General features: G+C 41.6%; 1 protein-coding gene across 6 annotated transcripts in view; it reads left to right on the top strand.

Moving 5' to 3' along the window:
- The window catches only part of ENOX1 (ecto-NOX disulfide-thiol exchanger 1), a 376196-nt gene that overhangs the window by 213122 nt on the left and 145525 nt on the right, over positions 1 to 17549 (top strand). For 5 of the 6 annotated variants that reach the window (XM_065678195.1, XM_065678193.1, XM_065678194.1 and 2 more), the window contains one exon: positions 3051 to 3187. The exons of the other annotated variant lie outside the window; for it this stretch is intronic. The gene's annotated coding sequence lies outside the window, so the exon portion shown is untranslated. The remainder of the gene's footprint in view (positions 1 to 3050; positions 3188 to 17549) is intronic. 6 annotated transcript variants of the gene reach the window in all.

Genomic DNA, 17549 nt, shown 5'->3' with positions numbered 1-17549 from the left:
AGGCAAACAGCTTTCTTGGGAAATAAGATGGAGAATACATCTTGGGGTGTGATTGAGGAGTTGTAGATATTCTGATGAAGATCCATGCATCTCTGTCCTCTCTTTCTACTTACTGTACAGATGCTTTCTAGTGGTGCTCTTTCTGGGGACTAGGAGAACGTTCTAGATCCATTCAGAAAGACTGGCATGACATGCACAACTGCTGTTTTGGGTTTAGGGACATGATGAAAAGTGGGTACAGTTAGTGATAGGTGTCTTTGTGCCTGATAGCTCTGTGGATGATCCCACTCTTAGTTCAACTATTTTTGACCATGCAGCCCTCTCCCTTCTATCTCCAGGTGTATAGATTTTAGCCAGCAGGTCTCTGGTTAACCCCTCCTCTCTGTTGTTTATTTCCTGCCACTCTGCAGACACACCACTGAGCATTAAGTGTGTGAACTCAAAGACGCTCCCTCTCTCCCCTGCAGTCTTAATAGCAGACAGTCACAAGATGGGCTTCTCCAGGCAGGATTATTTCTACCTAAGAAATACAGGCTTCAGGAGTATGCCCTTTTTCTCACCCTGTTCAGATTACATTAAAAGCATCCACTTCAAGAAACTACAACTGTGTTTATTTGAGCTTTGAATTTAGAAATAGTGGAGGGATCCCTGCCACGGCAAGCTTGAACCGTGAAACCCAGGTCAGTTCCATTTTTTGGTTTTCTTGTACTGGCACAGCGCTGCAGCAGTTCGAGCTTCCAGGTCTCTGTGGAAGCAATATTTCTTTTAACATGCAGAAAACACAATGTTTGATTTTATAACCTTACCTTTTGGGTGTTGTTTGGGGTTTTTTTTTTGTACTACTAAACCAAAATGTCAGGGTGTCATGTCAGTAAAACACAATGCGTTCACAAAGGATCTTGCTGACAGGCTCATAAACTAAATGCTGTCTTTTAAACAGACAGGAACAACTCAGATTTTAATTCCTGCCCACCAGGCTGTCCCTGGACTTGAGGGGACAGCTGTGCTCAATCTGCCTTTTGCTCTGTCACTGTGACTGCCAGCTATCACACTATATAACACACTCTTGGGCTATGGGAAAATAAGAAGTTTCAATCACTGTTCACTGAGGCTGACTTTGTGACTCAAAGGCCACTGACTTAATAGCCCTTTAGTTTTGTCAGTGAGTCAATGCCTTTTCTCTCTTCCAGCCTTCTATGGTATTAGGGATTTTGTGGGTTTCTCATATTGCTTAGAGAGAAAGGTGCTGGTAGCTAATGCACTGACTGAAACTGAGGGGTGTTACTGTTGTTGCCTGGGGTACTTCCCGAGAAGGCTGGTTTTGTTAATAAGTCTACTCTAGATCTCAGGCTCCAAATTTCACCCAAACTGAGTCTGCATTTCTGAAATTTCATGTGTGCAGTCTTCTACTGCAAGGTGGATTTGGACAGGGACAATCAAGTTAGAAAGATTTGGTACCTTCAATGTTTGTTCCTTCCAATGTATGTTGGACGACTGTATTTGAAGGCACAGGACTGTTTGTCCGCTTATTGGGAAAACATCTGGAGACAGCAATGCCTTCTGCAAGGAAATATGTTGGCGTTTGGTGTGGATCTGGCTTCCATTTAATTTCTCTCTCCTGATCCCCAGTGATTGTATGCTGTGATGTTGCTACAGTGCTCTTGAAGTGTTCTTCTCAGTGAAAGTTACGCTGCTGTCATTTTATTATCTTTCATGCAATGGGTGAAGAATAATGGTGAATATACCCAAACATGGGCTTTTCATCACCCAGAAACCTGCAGTTAGAGCCATTGTCCCCTTCAGTCAGCAAATAAAGAGTCTGGAAAGCAAATACTGTGTCCAGCCCCAAGTCTTCTCCAGCTTTTCTGTGGTACATCGAGTTACGCTGTTCGCCTTCTTTTCAACTGTTCTTTCTTCATGCATTTGATCCGTGCCTAGCTATTTTAGGCCAAGTCTGCAACAGCTGAACAGGATACAATACATGTAACACTCTGTGATCTTCCTGGGGCGTGAGAATTTTTATGAAGAGATAAATATCTTTTTTAGGTGTTATATTTATTGAAGACAATGGGGAGATAAGGTTTGAGTGACTGAAAAGTTTGTAACTGCACCATTAATATTTAATTACTATTGGCAGCCAAGAAGTGCCTTTCTGGATTAACCAGACACTGCTCCAGGGATATGTATAGGTGGCAGAAAGTGATAAAGCTGGTGAAACCACACCTCTGGGAGAATGTAATGGGATCTTTCCTGTGATATGCAAATTACACTGCCAAGTTGCTGTATAAACAATTCATGGGAGAAGTAGTAAGAGGTAGTTAAATAGCTGGATCACATGTCAAAGATAAAATACATCACTGAAGATGGAAAAAATGCATTTAAAAAAGAAGTGGGTTTGCTTTTAAAAATAAATAAATAATAATAAAAAAATCTTTGCCCAAAGCATGTAGTTGCACTGAAGAGTAAATAGCAAATGATTTATCACAGTTGTTGCAGTTCAGAGTAAATGAGCACTTAGGAAAACACTGTGCAGAGTTTGTGAAAAACAAGGCTTTTTCTAGTACAAGCAATCTAGACAATAATGCTGTTTTTTAATCCCCCTTTTCCTAACTGAGAAGAAAGATTACTTCACAAATGGTAATTTGGTTACTTTTGGGGCAGAAGACATGCCCTGCTTTCTTCTCAGTGATAAAACCAGTCCTGCTATTTAAAACCAGTCCTGCTATTTCTATTCTAAGCATGAGCAATGGTCTCAGGCAGCCCAGCAAAACATGTTTCAGGGTCATGTGCAGCCACAGATCAATGAGTGTGAGCTAACCTTATTTACACCAGCAGAAGCCGAGCTCATGGCTTTGGTCTGGGTTTCCACTTTTTATATTTTATACTGTATGAGGAAAGGATTCCAGCTAATAGCACTCCTCCAATAAATCACAATTACTCTTTCACAAATGGTATCGAAGCCCTCATTGACACTGTGTCTAACTGCACAAAGGTCAATCCCTGTAGCACTTGTTTTCCCTCACCCTTTTCCTCTATTTCTGTTCATTTAGGATCTGATGTGGCTCAGCTGAAGCCAAGTGAGAAGCCTCTGATTAACTTCAGTGGGAGCTGTATCATGCTCTAAAGTCCTAAGGGGTCAGCAGCAGAAAATTAAGGAAGACAGCAGGGAATATTGAAGCATCTCAAGGCAAGGCAAACGTTTTTGCTCTGTGACTTTCTTTTGTTTTGTTATGTAATAGGAATGATACTCTACACTGAATTGTACAGTCATAATAAATAGATCCTGCATTCAACAAATGCATCAGATTCTGTTCTATGTTTAATCACCCACAAAAACTGTGTCAGATGCTCTTCCACCAGGAACAATATTTCCTAATTAACTGTAATTAAGGTATATTATAACAACAGGATGTGAAACTGGCTGGATCTGTCTCTTGACATTTCAAATTTGGGTATTTTTTTTCTGCCAAGTCTCTTAATATGCTTCAATTAATGATAACAGAGGCCAAGCCATTCTCAGTGATGGATCTGCATACATGAATCTTAGTAGCACTGAGATGAGATGGAGTATGACTTTTTCCAGCATTGAAGTCCCCTCAGAAACATGGACCCCAATTAAGCTGAATTTGCTGTCCCAGGTGTTGATTACAAGGAAGCTAAGGTTCTTCAGAGGACCCATAAGGATTTGTGGCAGGTACAGCATCTCTTTCTATTCACTGAGAAACCACATGAAACTTTTATTCATGCACTGTTCAAACAAACAAATGCTTGAGTACTCAAAGAAAGGGTTTGATTATCATCTAGAAAATTAGTGCTTCTCTGAGCTGTGGCAGATACCAAGTCTTCACCAACTGGTAAGCATTTGAGAGCTAATCAGTAGTAAAGCTTAGGTATAGTCTTTGTATAGCTAGCTTAAAAATTAAGATTTTTTAAACTATTCCTGAATAAAAGGAAGTTGCCAACTTAAAAGAGAGAATTTCCTAGCTCAGGCATTTCTGTCTGTGTAATTAAACTGAATACACTGCTTCTTTGCCCCAAGCCACAGTTGTCCTAAAGAAGATTAACAGCATTGAATTTCTACCAAGGCTGGAATCTTGTTTGTTCCCTGAAATATGGACTAACACAACAGAGTGCTGCAACTCCATCTGGCGATTCCTTCCAAAGTTGATGATGCTTCACTGTGTGCCAGTGATGCACTTTGCAGTGTCACCAACTCATGGGACCTGGGGAGGACTTTACTGTTTCACATATGAGCATAGATGAAACTGGGTTTCTGCAGTGTTTAGTATGGCATAGGTGTCTGCCCAAGGTGACCTATTAGATGTCATAAAGCATATGCAATCAGAAGGTCTTGTGTAAAACACTGGGGAAGAAAAGATGAAAAGCATCTCTCCCATGCTATTCCACTGAGCAGCTCTATTATGATCAGGACTTAAGTGATCTGTATCTGTGTCTATATATGTCTATACTATATCTGTGTCTGCACAGTAGAATCGTGTTCCTGGGATTTTATTTTTTCCCCCATTTATTTTTAGCTATCTCAGTTCCCTGTAACTTCCTAAAGAAAATATTTCATCGATTTATTTTAATTGTGTTCCCAAGCACAATTGTGTTCCCAAGTAAATCACTTATCTGGCCAAGAAATGGCTTGATTACAAACTTTATTTTTCTTTTAAGGTACCAGTAAACAATCTTTTTAAAGTCTCATATTTTATTTGCATCTTAAGTGCCCATACTCGCTTGGTCACATGCAGGAAATATTTTTGTAAGCTGCTGCTATGCATGACTAAGAAAGGGGCTGTAGATAGAACAAGATGAGCTACAGGCTGTAATTTACACCTGACAGAGTGTGAATTCCATTGCAAGTCCTTTTAAAGGAAACTTGCTATTTTTGCCACACTCAGACAGTGGTTCCATAAGAAATTGTGATCATTTTCCTTTTTTGTTTATTCTACTGTGCTTTGGTTTTGATTTTTGCTAGGAAAAAGAATATTCCTCAACGTAATGCAATGCTGTGTTATCTCTAGGCCCAGGTCATGGTCCTGTGATGCTGGACATACCCCATGAGCAGAGAACAGCCTGACTAGGCAAGATTAATAAAATGTGGGATAAAGAAAGGATTACACCATTTCACGGGTGGGGGATCAAGGCACAGACAGTTTAACTTAGTTGCCTAAGGTCTATTGCAGGGCTATATGAGAAACAGGATCTCCTGGATCCCTGTCCATCTGCTTTTGCATTTCCAGAGAACTGAAGACTCCTTATTTCCTTTGGCTGGACTGTGATTTTGGATAGTTTGGAAGACATTTGGAGATAGAAAGGGTCTATTAGTCTTCCTTACTGAAAGAAATATTAGTAGGCAATTAAAAGAATAATAAATGGGACCCATTCAAACTGCTCCACTTGCTGTTGCCCTGAGCTTCACCAAGAAGGTATATAGAGGTCATTTAACCTGACCACTCGTGTCACCCAGGCACTCCTAAATTAAACCATATATTTTAGACAGAAATACACCGGTCTCACAAAGCATTGTCTATTCAGACTGTAAATTCAAGGGACAGGGCTTTGTTCTCTACATGTATCTGCATTGCACCTCCTGTAGTATCACCTGGATGAACAAGGGCAGTTCATATTCCTGTCAGCTTAATCCCTTGCATCATCACAATTATTTTGATTAATTTGATACCTTGGAGTTTAAAAGAGCAAAGAAACCATTAACAATATTAGCAGAGATGGTGCCAAAGAGGTGTGGACACTGACCCTGAAAGCCTGTTCTTCCTCTTGTGTGTCAGAAGAGCTCTGTGCTGCTGTAGGGAGGGTATTGAGTGGTGGCCATCAGGCTACCTTGGGGGAAGCTTGGAGAACCTGCTGCACTCTAGTGCCCTTTACATGGGCTACGTCCTTTGCACATTCAAGGGTTGAAGTCAAGATTTAGCCCCAGGAGAGCATGGTACAGAAGTTTGCTGGATGAAAATATAAACAAGTCAAAAGCCATCAGTTGCCATATTCATAGCTATAGGCCAAATGCTTTATTTATAATGTTACAGTGAGAAAGTATTAACATTGCATTTGTTTAAAAAGTAACTAGAAGGCCATTTGTGACCCTATAATACACATGTGAAGCAGTGCTCTGCTGGTTTACACTGGTTACATTCTGCTTTATGTTTGCCAGAGGGCCAATTTGCAAGGATTTTTACTGCAGTAACAATTGCTGTTTATGGACATAAGTAACTAATTTACCAGTGTTTCACATAGTGGCTTCATGGCTTCTGGTTCACAGTTAAAGGTTCTGCAAATTTTTTGGTCTTGTTGACTTTGGGTTGTTTCTGATTGTATCTTGAAGCCTGGAAATACTATATTACAGTAAAGTAAATACATTATTCTTGTTATTGCCCTTGTTATTAGAAAATACTTATATAGTGCAGTAAATTGACATTGTACTTTACCAACATAGATAAAGGCAAATTCTCTGCCCTCAAGAGCTTACAAAATCAAATAAGACAAACAAACATGCAACACTTCGTAAAATGGTGGGTGAAATTATTATTAACTACGTGAAAGGGGGGAGGGCCTGAATGAGTAGAGGGGGATGCTGTCTTCATCAGTGTTCTGAGTTTTACATCACAGTAGCATCTTAAGAGTCTCAAAAGGGACAAAAGCCAGAAGCCTGGCTACACAAGGTGCTACACAGAAGCCTGGCAGGAAGGTGGCCTTGCCCCTGGATCTCAGAACATCTCTGTTTCCCTGACATCCCCACCCTGGGGGCTCCTGGCTAAAGCCAGCATCAGTCCAATTACAGCAAGAAGAGTGCCTGGTCTGTAGTAGGTTTTAGCCCTGCCTGAGGGAAAATCTACATGGTTTCCTGCCCTGAAGAAGTGCAGTTTAAATTGAAGAAAGCAAATGCAGATACAAAAGGCATTTCAGGGAAAGGGGAAGGGGAGGCTTTTTGTCTGGGTAAAGGTACAGCAGGACCAACTGGAGAGATTAAGGGCTTATTATACTCACCCTTATCTGCACTTCAAGCCTCCTCTGCCCTGACTCTCTGGCAGATAGTTATGAGGGAGAAAACTCAAAATCATTTTTGTTGCCTGCACAACATATAGCTTATATAAGTAACTGGTATTCTCCTTATCTGACCTTGTGTTAAATATGGCTTGCTTCTCCCTCAATGGAAAAGAAGGTGTCCAAGTGCCCTGTGAAGGAGATCACACCCACAGAGTATGTGATGTTCCTAAGTTTGCAGTCCTGCAGTAACTCAGTGATCCCATACGGAACTGTTTAGAAAACAGATGAAATTCCTTTCTGCTTAGCAATTTAGTTCAACCTCTGCTGAAAGCTGATGGGTATGACAGAGCACAGAGAGTACAGAAACTCTGCTCCATCCTGTGGGTTGTGGGAAATCATCTTTGTTCCCCTTATTTACCCACAGCAAGCAAACTGGGAAAAGGGAAAGGACAGAGGGAAATTTCCCATAGCTGTCTTCACTTAATCAAAATAAGATGCTGCCCCCAAGCATGGCATAAAGGATAAAGAGAGGCAGTAGCATCTTGGACTAGGCTGATGAGCAGAAATAGGGGACTGTGGTAGGTAAGAGGGGTGTGTGATCTATGCTGATCATAGCTGAAAAGCAGCTGAGGAGATGGGTTTTATTTGGAAGTAGGAAGAAAAGGTCCAGGATGAATTATCTCTCTAGAGACCAGAAAGACGTAGGGCATCACAGTTGTAGGAAATGTGTTTGAGTGGGAGCTCCCGTTGTCAAACACTAATAGTCATATGTTGGTATATTCACTGAGGACAGGCAGGGAAAAAAAAGAACCAGAAGGCAAATTATCTCTCTAAATATCCATATGTATCTATATTTGGGGACATTCTTATGAGCTATTGCAAACTGACTCATGATTTCTGTTCTCCTGAGGTTTGCTGTGCTGGAGTTATCAGGCAGGCAAAGGACAGGAGTGGGAGCTGAGTCCCTCAGACTGAGTGTCTCGTTGGGACTCATACGGCATGCAGGTTGCTGAGTGGTGGTTGTGTTCCCAAGGCACAATTTGCTCAGCCCAGCTCATGTCATCCCATGGGTGTCTGACAAAACAGATGCCCATATCCAAAACTGCTGTGTAGAATTCTAGTCAGAGAAGTGAGATGTGTACCTCCATGGTGTGTTTCGTTGCCTAGCAGATGTAGGTGTCTGAAAAAGGCTGTCAGAAGTATCTGGTCCTCTCCATTTGCAATGAGGGCAGCAGGAAAGCTCAGGCATAAATATCTGCACTGGCTGGAGTTAGGTGAAATTAATCCCTTCCTCCCCTAATAAAACAGGACAAACAATACTGTCTTGGCTGTGATGAGATATTTGGATGAGGAAATGGCCCATGGCAGATTAAGGCAAGAATTGTGCCTCCATTGTAAAGGGAAGTGTGGAGTCAATGGATGGAAATTAAAAAAAAAAAAAAAAACCAAAAAACAGAAGCAAACAAACAAAAAAAAAAAAAAAAGCAAGGAAAAGTATTGGGAAGTAAATGGAGAAGAATAGGAGATATACTAAGAGGAATACAAGTAATGGAAAATAAATGAGACCAGGGAGCACACTACTAATTTAGAGCTTGTAGCTGGAGAAAAGATCCTGAGTGTGATGTGCTAAGAGGGGATGGCAGTTTTTGGAGTAAGGACAGATGTAAGTTGATAGAAGAGATAGTGAATTTTTCTCTTAAGCAGAATTTATCACTAGAAACCTTGAATTAAAACAAACAGAACAAGCCTAAGCTTCTTTTTCTAGAATTGCACTTAGCACCTGTCACTGGGAGAATACTTGATGGTCTTGCATAAAGTTTTGATCAATATGATTTCAGATCGCTTCAGTACTCTGCAAAAAAGGCTCTGTGGATCACCCACTTAACCAAGGACACTTAAATGTCACCTCTTGTCACAGTTTGGTCCAATGATAAAAGCATGTTTTAAAAATATGAAAATAGTTTGATTGACAAGGATTCTTTTTCCCCCATGAATCTCCGCCTAAAAAGACAGGCTGCATTAACTCCAGGAGTTCAATTATACAGGCTTTGAAGGAGAAGAAAAATGATAATGAATACATTTTAGAAACTTCTAAAAAATTTCTTAAAATAGATTTTCCATGCATAATGCTACCACATGATATTTAACTGTCTCCTGGTATTCTGGGGCTAGAAGAGAGCAGCCTTTGTTCATTTGGAAATTCAAGAACAAGGTTCACCTGCTGGACTGTATGATGCTGTCCCCAGGGCTCTGCCACAGACAGGGCTTTCCCATCACTCTGTTCATTCTTACAGGAGGTGGCATGGGAGTGATTTCACTTTAGGTTAGCCAAGAAACTGAAATGCTCTTTCTGGAAGTGTGTCCCAGCTTGCTTTGGTCTCTATTTATTTTTTTTTCTCCTTAAAAAAACACAACCAAACAACCCCTTATATTGCATCTGCTTGAAGTAGCTTTAGTAAACATGAGGTAAGGACACTGTATGGTAGAGTGAGAGAACGTATTTGTTAAGTGTGGTGCATTTTTATAGGTTTTTCTCACGCCCAACTGAATAAGCAATAGCATGTATAGACAACTTATAATGACTGGTATGTTATGACACTAAGAAAGCATTCCAGTACATCTCACTTAAGTATTCAGCCTTCAAGTGAGGTTGTTGAAGTGTGTTTGCTCAAGACTTGCTTTGGGTGCTTTCTCTGTTGTCTGAAATACATTGGTGTGGGAAGTTGTCCTGTATCCAAAGTGGTTGGTGGTTTCTAGTAGAAAACAGTGTGTTAAAAGGCCTATCATAAAAATGCTGTTGTAAGCAATGCAAAGATTTCAGAAGCATTTTTTTGTTGTTAAATATAAATTCTTGGAATGCAGAAACTTAAAGGAAGGACTGGACTAATTCAGTCAACAAACCACTGTCCTCTTAAATGGGAAACAAGTAATTCACAATTACAAGCCATCTTGGCAGAGTAAATAACAGAGATGAAATCATCAATTCGCAACATTTTGTGTTCAAGGAATAATCAGACCTGTTTTTATCAAGACTGTGCTGCATTGTTAGCCTGAAAAGTTGCTTTTTCATTTTTTTCCCCTTCCAGAGGATTTTGGAACTGCATATGCTTTTTCAATAACTACGCTGGACTTCTATAATGCTTTCCTTAATGTGCCTCCAGATTCTGTTATTTATAGACTTCAGCATATTCAGACTGCAGCTGCTTAAAGTACACACAAAAGAAAAAGTGCGTTTGTAACCTGTTAAGTGTTTGCTCTGAGATGCCAGTGAAGTTCAGGATTTAGCATGAAATATGAGTAGGTGACCTTTCAAGGAGCATCGTAAGAGAACACCCGTTTATCTTGAAGACCTTTGTTTTGTTTTTTTCTTACTGTTGAAATCTTCCAGTGTTCTGCTTTCCAAAGGAAATCTGGCCTTTGTGTGTACTGTGTGTTATCTTCAAGTGCTGGGGCAGAGGATTTAAGTAATGCAGTATCTCAAATGAGCAGTTCTTCCAGAAAATGTGTTTTGTGTAAATTGGTTTTGTTAAATTTAGGGGAGAACTGTAAATATATTGTGATTCTTCTCAAAGTTGTCTTAGTCCTGTCAGTATGGCCATGATTTATGCATCAACTCTTTTTCAGTGAAAATTAGTGGAAAGGATACTTTGCAACTATGCAAACCCCTACATATTCAGTGTACATGGTGAAAAGTGAAATCTCTTAATGCTGCAGCGTATGTTTTATGAGGTTATAAGAAAACAGTTTTTTAATGGCATAATCTTGAGTGAGCCAAGGTGTTATAATTCATTCATAAGACAGAAAATCAGAAGATCATGTAAGTGTACACATACCCAGAGGCTGGAAGAGTAGGACCCTGTTTATTTTCACTAGCTTCTGCCTAATGCAGGTGTTTTCTTAAGGCCTGTGGCAGTTGCTGCAGAGTCAATATTTGCTTTCAAAGGCCTCTTGTAAAGGAACATGTGACAGACAAAACCAGGTAAACAGGGGGACTCCTTGGAGGCCCTGGAAAGCAACTGGTACAGTAGAGCTGTAGAGGGCTGAAGCATGCATTAGATACCTAGGTTCCCATCACAGAAAATAAGTAACTCTAAAAAGAGTGGTCTGGTGCCACATAATTATTTTTAATTTCATTAGTAAATGTCATTTTGCTAATTGTTGTGAGAAATGTCTGTTTTTCTTCAATGTCTTTCGAATTTCAGAATTCAGGTGAGTTTTTCTAGGTGCTAACATACCACTGGTCAGGCAAAAATATGAGACAATGCCTCTTCTTGAAATGAAGATAAGATATACTGTACATGCAATATAATTAATAAAAGCCATCTTCAGAGTCACATTGGAGATGTTCTATTTTTCTCATGTGTTCCAGGTAGAATGGCTACGGCACAAAAGTATCATGTTTGTTGTAGCTACTCCCAGTTCTCTTCTTTATCATAAGATGGTCAGAAGAAGTGGATAGTGACTGACAGCAAGTCCTTGTCTATCCTTTCTTTTTTTTCTTCTTTACTGGGAGTCCTGTCTGTAGGACACTGGGAAGAACCAGTACAAAATGTTTGATATATTTTAGGAGACAGCTGGAGCTACCCTGGTAAATGACCTGTACTTTGGAAGGTCAGTTGGAGTATGACCAACCTAATGACCCATGCCCTATGAATCACAGGGCACAGTGACACTTTGCATGTGCTATTCTTTTAAGAACTGGAAAACTCGCCTAGATGTTACAGTTCAAAAGATACCACATCGCTCCTTCCCATCTGTGTCATCTCAAGAACAGTCAACATTTAGCGTCTTTACAACTTGTAGTCCCAGGTTTTATAAGATTGGTGGCATCAGTCTTTTCCTTGAAGGATTTAGTGGTCACTAAAATTAGACAAAGAGGTGAAATGACTGAAGGTCACCCAGCAGGTCAGTGTCAAAGTTGGGTGGAGAACCTCCTCTTTGCATTGTGGGGCTGGCTGCTGATCAGGGCCCTCCACAGAGACTCGTTATAGTGGTTCGTTTAATCAGCTTCGCTCCATGTCATAATTCATTGTCTGTGGTGTTATGGATATCTAAAGGGTAGGATTTTAACTTAGCAATCTGCTATGTTATTGAATTAGTTTTATGTTGTGTTAATTTCTTTGTCTCATGGCATTCATTGCCTGTGATAATTGATGCACAATATATAACCAACTTCTGAAGTCATTTGGGTAACTGCATTTAATTGCCTGGTATAAAATATGTGTACTAAGTACAATCTGCTGTGACTGCTGACTGAGAAGTGCTCATTGGTATGGACTTGAGAGTGCTTTATCTTCCTGACAACCTGTCTGAGGAAAGTCTAAATGTCTCTCACAATCTGCCATTCGAGGGCTGGTACTTGCATTATGTCTGCAAAAAGAGAGACCACTAAAAGCGTTACATGGAATCGTTTTACAAAGTGTTTGGCATTGAAATTTTGTTAATCAGAAGCTCTCAAATATGGAAGTTTGTATTAATGTCCCAGCTTCTCCCAAACTTCAAGGAATTGCCATACCCAGACGACCTTACACATTTTCTCCTATAAGTCAGGCTTATGGCTTTATTTGCTTCTGAAGTTACTCCCCTGGAGTAAAGCTACTACCATGCACAACTGTTTATAAACACAGATTTCTTTTACATATATCTTCAGGTCATTAATGCCTGGAGGAGTACCTAATAAATCGGGAATACTTTCTAAAGGTGTGATGTCAATGAAATGGTGTTCATAGAATCATAGAATAGTTAGGGTTGGAAAGGACCTCAAGATCATCTAGTTCCAACACCCCTGCCATGGGCAGGGACACCTCACACTAAACCATCCCACACAAGGCCTCATCCAACCTGGCCTTGAACACTGCCAGGGATGGAGCACTCACAACCTCCCTGGGCAACCCATTCCAGTGTCTCACCACCCTAACAGTAAAGAACTTCCTCCTTATATCCAGTCTAAACTTCCCCTGTTTAAGTTTTAACCCGTTACCCCTTCTCCTATCACTACAGTCCCTGACGAAGACTCCCTCCCCAGCATCCCTATAGGCCCCCTTCAGATGCTGGAAGGCTGCTATTAGGTACCCACACAGCCTTCTCTTCTCCAGGCTGAACAGCCCCAACTTCCTCAGCCTGTCTTCATACGGGAGGTGCTCCAGTCCCCTGATCATCCTCGTGGCCCTCCTCTGGACTTGTTCCAGCAGTTCCATGTCCTTTTTATGTTGAGGACACCAGAACTGCACACAATACTCCAGGTGAGGTCTCACAAGAGCAGAGCAGAGGGGCAGGATCACCTCCTTCGACCTGCTGGTCACACTCCTTTTGATGCAGCCCAGGATACGGTTGGCTTTCTGGGCTGCGAATGCACACTGCCGGCTCATGTTCATTTTCTCATCGACCAGCACCCCCAAGTCCTTTTCTGCAGGGCCGCTCTGAATCTTTTCTTTGCCCAGTCTGTAGCTGTGCCTGGGATTGCTCCGACCCAGGTGTAGGACCTTGCACTTGTCGCAGTTGAACTTCATAAGTTTGGCATCAGCCCACCTTACAAGCGTGTCAAGGTCCCTCTGGATGGCATCCCTTTCCTCCAGCATACCAACCGGACCACACAGCTTGGTGTCATCGGCAAACTTGCTGAGGGTGCACTCAATCCCACTGTCCATGTCAGCGATGAAGATGTTAAACAAGACCGGTCCCAACACCGATCCCTGAGGGACACCACTCGTTACCGGTCTACAGCCAGATATCAAGCCATTGATCACACCTCTTTGTGTGCGGCCGTCCAGCCAGTTCTTTATCCACCGAGTGGTCCATCCATCAAATTGATATCTCTCCAATTTATAGAGAAGGATGTGGTGTGGGACAGTGTCAAACGCTTTGCACAAGTCCAGGTAGATGACATCAACTGCTTTACCCTTATCCATCAATTCTGTAGCCCCATCATAGAAGGCCACCAAATTGGTCAGGCAGGATTTCCCCTTAGGGAAGCCATGCTGGCTGTCACCAAGCACCTTGTTGTTTTTCATGTGCCTTAGCATGCCGTCCAGGAGAATGTGCTCCAAGAATTTACCAGGCACAGAGGTGAGACTGACTGCTTTGTAATTCCCCGGGTCTTCCATTTTCCCCTTCTTGAAAATGGGGGTTATATTTCCCTTTTTGCAGTCGTCAGGAACTTCACTTGACTGCCATGGTTTTTCAAATACGATGGCCAGTGGCTTAGCAATTTCATTCACCAGCTCCTTCAGGACCCGTGGATGGATTCCATCAGGTCCCACGGACTTGTGCGCATTCAGATTTTTAAGATGGTCCCGAACCAGATCCTCTCCTACAGTGGGCCCAAGGTGTTCATTCTCACAGTCCCTGCGTCTACCTTCTAAGACCTGGGTGGTGCAGTCAGAGCCTTTGCCAGTGAAGACCGAGGCAAAGAAGTCATTCAGAACCTCAGCCTTCTCCAAATCCTGTGTAGCCTGTTCTCCCGACAGCTTCCTCAGGGGGCCTATGTTGTCCCTAGTCTGTTTTTTGTTTGCTACGTACCTGTAGAATCCCTTCCTGTTATCTTTAACATCCCTGGCTAGGTTTAATTCTAACTGGGCCTTAGCCTTCCTAACCTGGTCCCTAGCTTCCCGGACAACATCCCTGTACTCTACCCAGGCTGCCTGTCCTTGCTTCCATTTTTTATAAGCCTCTTTTTTCCTTTGAAGTTTCCTCAGCAGCTCCTTGTCCATCCAAGGAGGTCTCCTGGCCCTCCTGCTGCACTTCCTTCTAGTTGGGATGCAGCACTCCTGAGCTTGTAGCAGGTGATCCTTGAATATCAACCAAGAGTCTTGGGCCCCCCTGCCCTCCAGGGCTATATCCCGTGGAACCTTACTGAGCAGGCTCCTGAAGAGGCCAAAGTCTGCTCTTTTGAAGTCCAGGGCAGTGAGCTTGCTACACGCTCTTCTCACTGTCCTGGGGATCTCAAATTCGACCGTTTCGTGTTGATTAATGTCTGTTCAGGACACAGGATCTCTGCATAAACTTACACTTTCTTGCCTGTTTAACCAGTATCACAGTAATTTCTTTTAAGAAAGAAAGAATCTTTGCTAGTGATGTATTTCTCATCAAACACAGCACTTTGCTTTCTGTACAACCTAGTGAGTGAGTTTGTTTCGCTAGCTTGTTTTGTTTCCAATGTCATGAAGGGTATAATAGTGATGTCTGTGCTATACAGAGAATTGCTGAAATTTGCCCAAAGCTGATTTTACCTTAAGCATTAATGAAACCTTCCCCATCTGAATTTTCAAAAGTTTTTAAACAAAAGCTAATGTTTGAGTCTAAATCAGGCATGAAATGCCTGTGAGATTACTTAACTGTATTATGTTGCTCTGTGTTAATGTAACCAGCAAGCTGTCAGTAGAAGGGATGTTCACAATTAGTATTTTTCTTTTTAAGAGAACTAGTTTCTACAGGCTGTACCATTAGTTCTGCCTACAGTTTACTGCAAATTATTCAGTGTTCATAGGTGCATTTATGCTTGCTGTTCAGCTCTCTTCCACTGACAAGATGGCCTGCGGCATTTCTAGGTTAGATATAACTAATTCCACTTTAGGCTCCTCACATGCTCTTTTGTGGTTTTATCCCCTGGTCCAGCCTGCACTGCATCCAGGTCCTGTCGGTAAAACAGTAGACTTGACGGACAGAGAGAAGGCAAAGGTGCACAAAGCCAGCATGGGCTGTGAGAGTATGTTTCAAGCAAAGACTTTCATGATGTATTGGGCAGAGCTGGTGGCATAGTACAACAGGAGTTTCACCAATTAACCCTCTGATTCTGCTTTATTTCATACTCATGATGTTACGTTCTTCCTCCCCTGCAAGGACTTTGATATACTTCAATGAATTATCCACAAGTATTTGTTAAAGTGTGAAATATGTGGACGACCTGTTAGAAAGCAAACGCAAACAAAGCCACCTGTTAATTCCCAGTGGGCTGAGGTGCATTTGTCTAGCTCAGTGTCTGATTCTTTATGGACCAGTTTCCATTTCTGGCAGAGCTCATACAACTGCACTGTGGCTTTGGAGGAAAAATAGTGTAGAGTTTGGCAGCAGACCTTGGCCTAGAGCAAGGTCTTTACAAGGCAGTAAAACAGGGGGACAGAGGGAGTGGCAGAGAGAGTCTGAGACTCATTTCTAGACCTTATTCGAATAATCCAAGTCTCTCTCAGATGCCTTTACCTCAAAACCACAGGGCAGCACCTCCTTCCTCCCCAGTAGTCAGGGTGATGCATTATGCAGACAAGCAAGTAGCACACAGAAAGGTATGAAGAGGCATTTCATCACTCCTGGCTTTCAGACACACCTTCCTACATCAAGGCATCAAGGCTGTTGGTCATGGGAAGAAGTGAACCACTCTCATCTGGGCTATTCAGCATATATGTGTAAATCAAAATTGATTTGGGAATGGTTCATAAAGAGCGAGGGGGGCCTGTACTGTGTGAGATATAACTTACTGACAAGGAGTAATTCAGCCAGCTCTAACCTTGAAATAGATGTTTGTGGTCAGAAGTTTATAGCCTGAGTGGAAAGAGGTAAGTGCAAGTTTAAGGAGCTGAACAGGAGACACCCAGTTTTTAAAAACTTGACATAAATCTTGGGTGGCTTGGCTTATGTTAGTCACATTCCCTGCAGAGGACTTTAGTTCAGTGTTTGTTTGGTGTTTATAGAAGTCATTTAGAAGCTAATTTTATGATAAAATTATTTTATGTTATTTATAATGAATAGTGGAGATCAAATAAGAATTGGAATTGCAAATTCAGTATTAAGAGCTGATAAATACTGACTTTTAAATAAGCCCACTGTAGATTTGAACAAAATGCTTTTTAACCTAGCATACTGGTTATTTGAAAATTGCAGCCTACTAAAAAATGTACAGCAGTGTCTGATCCTGACTCTTCCCTCATTTTCACAGCTATTGATGTGGTCATGTTCCTATGAAGTGATCTGTACAGTGTCAGGGAATTATAATATAAAACTTTCTGGCTTGTACTTTATGCACATCATATGAAAAAAAGAAGAGTGTAGGAGGCAGTAAGCTAAAATATAGCATAATCATGTTAATTGTGTCTTTTCTAAAGATGAATTCTTAGGGCTTGCATGTTGACAACCTCTTAAGGTCTTTCAAGTACTTTATTAAAGACATCACAAATATCTTAGGGCTGAACCAGTCATTGAGGTGTGCCTGCACAGCATTTATGACCTCCCTGATACTTGTAAGCACGTGGTCAGTTGTTGGCCACTAGTACCAAACAGACCCCTGGGACAGCCAAAAAATAATGCAGCCCACCTTCACCCCCAGTCACATATAACTAATGCACAAAGAATAACATGGGCGTGTGTTTGTGGTCATCTTCACTCCAGTGTTTTCTCCCTCTGCTATGAGTTCTGAGAGCTCACAGCCTTTCCTCATGCCCCTTGCCCGTTCAGTCATTCAGCCTCCTTTATGACCAGTGATGTGCTGATGTTGTTAGCTTCACAAACAGTAACAGCAAGAAGTTGCCATTATGTAAAATTCATGGTTTGAGAGA

This window comes from Lathamus discolor, chromosome 4 (assembly GCF_037157495.1).
Source record: "Lathamus discolor isolate bLatDis1 chromosome 4, bLatDis1.hap1, whole genome shotgun sequence".
NCBI classification, from domain to species: Eukaryota; Metazoa; Chordata; class Aves; order Psittaciformes; family Psittacidae; genus Lathamus; species Lathamus discolor.
The sequence above is the reverse complement of the archived record's forward strand: the minus strand, read 5'-3'. Positions and strand labels throughout refer to the sequence as shown.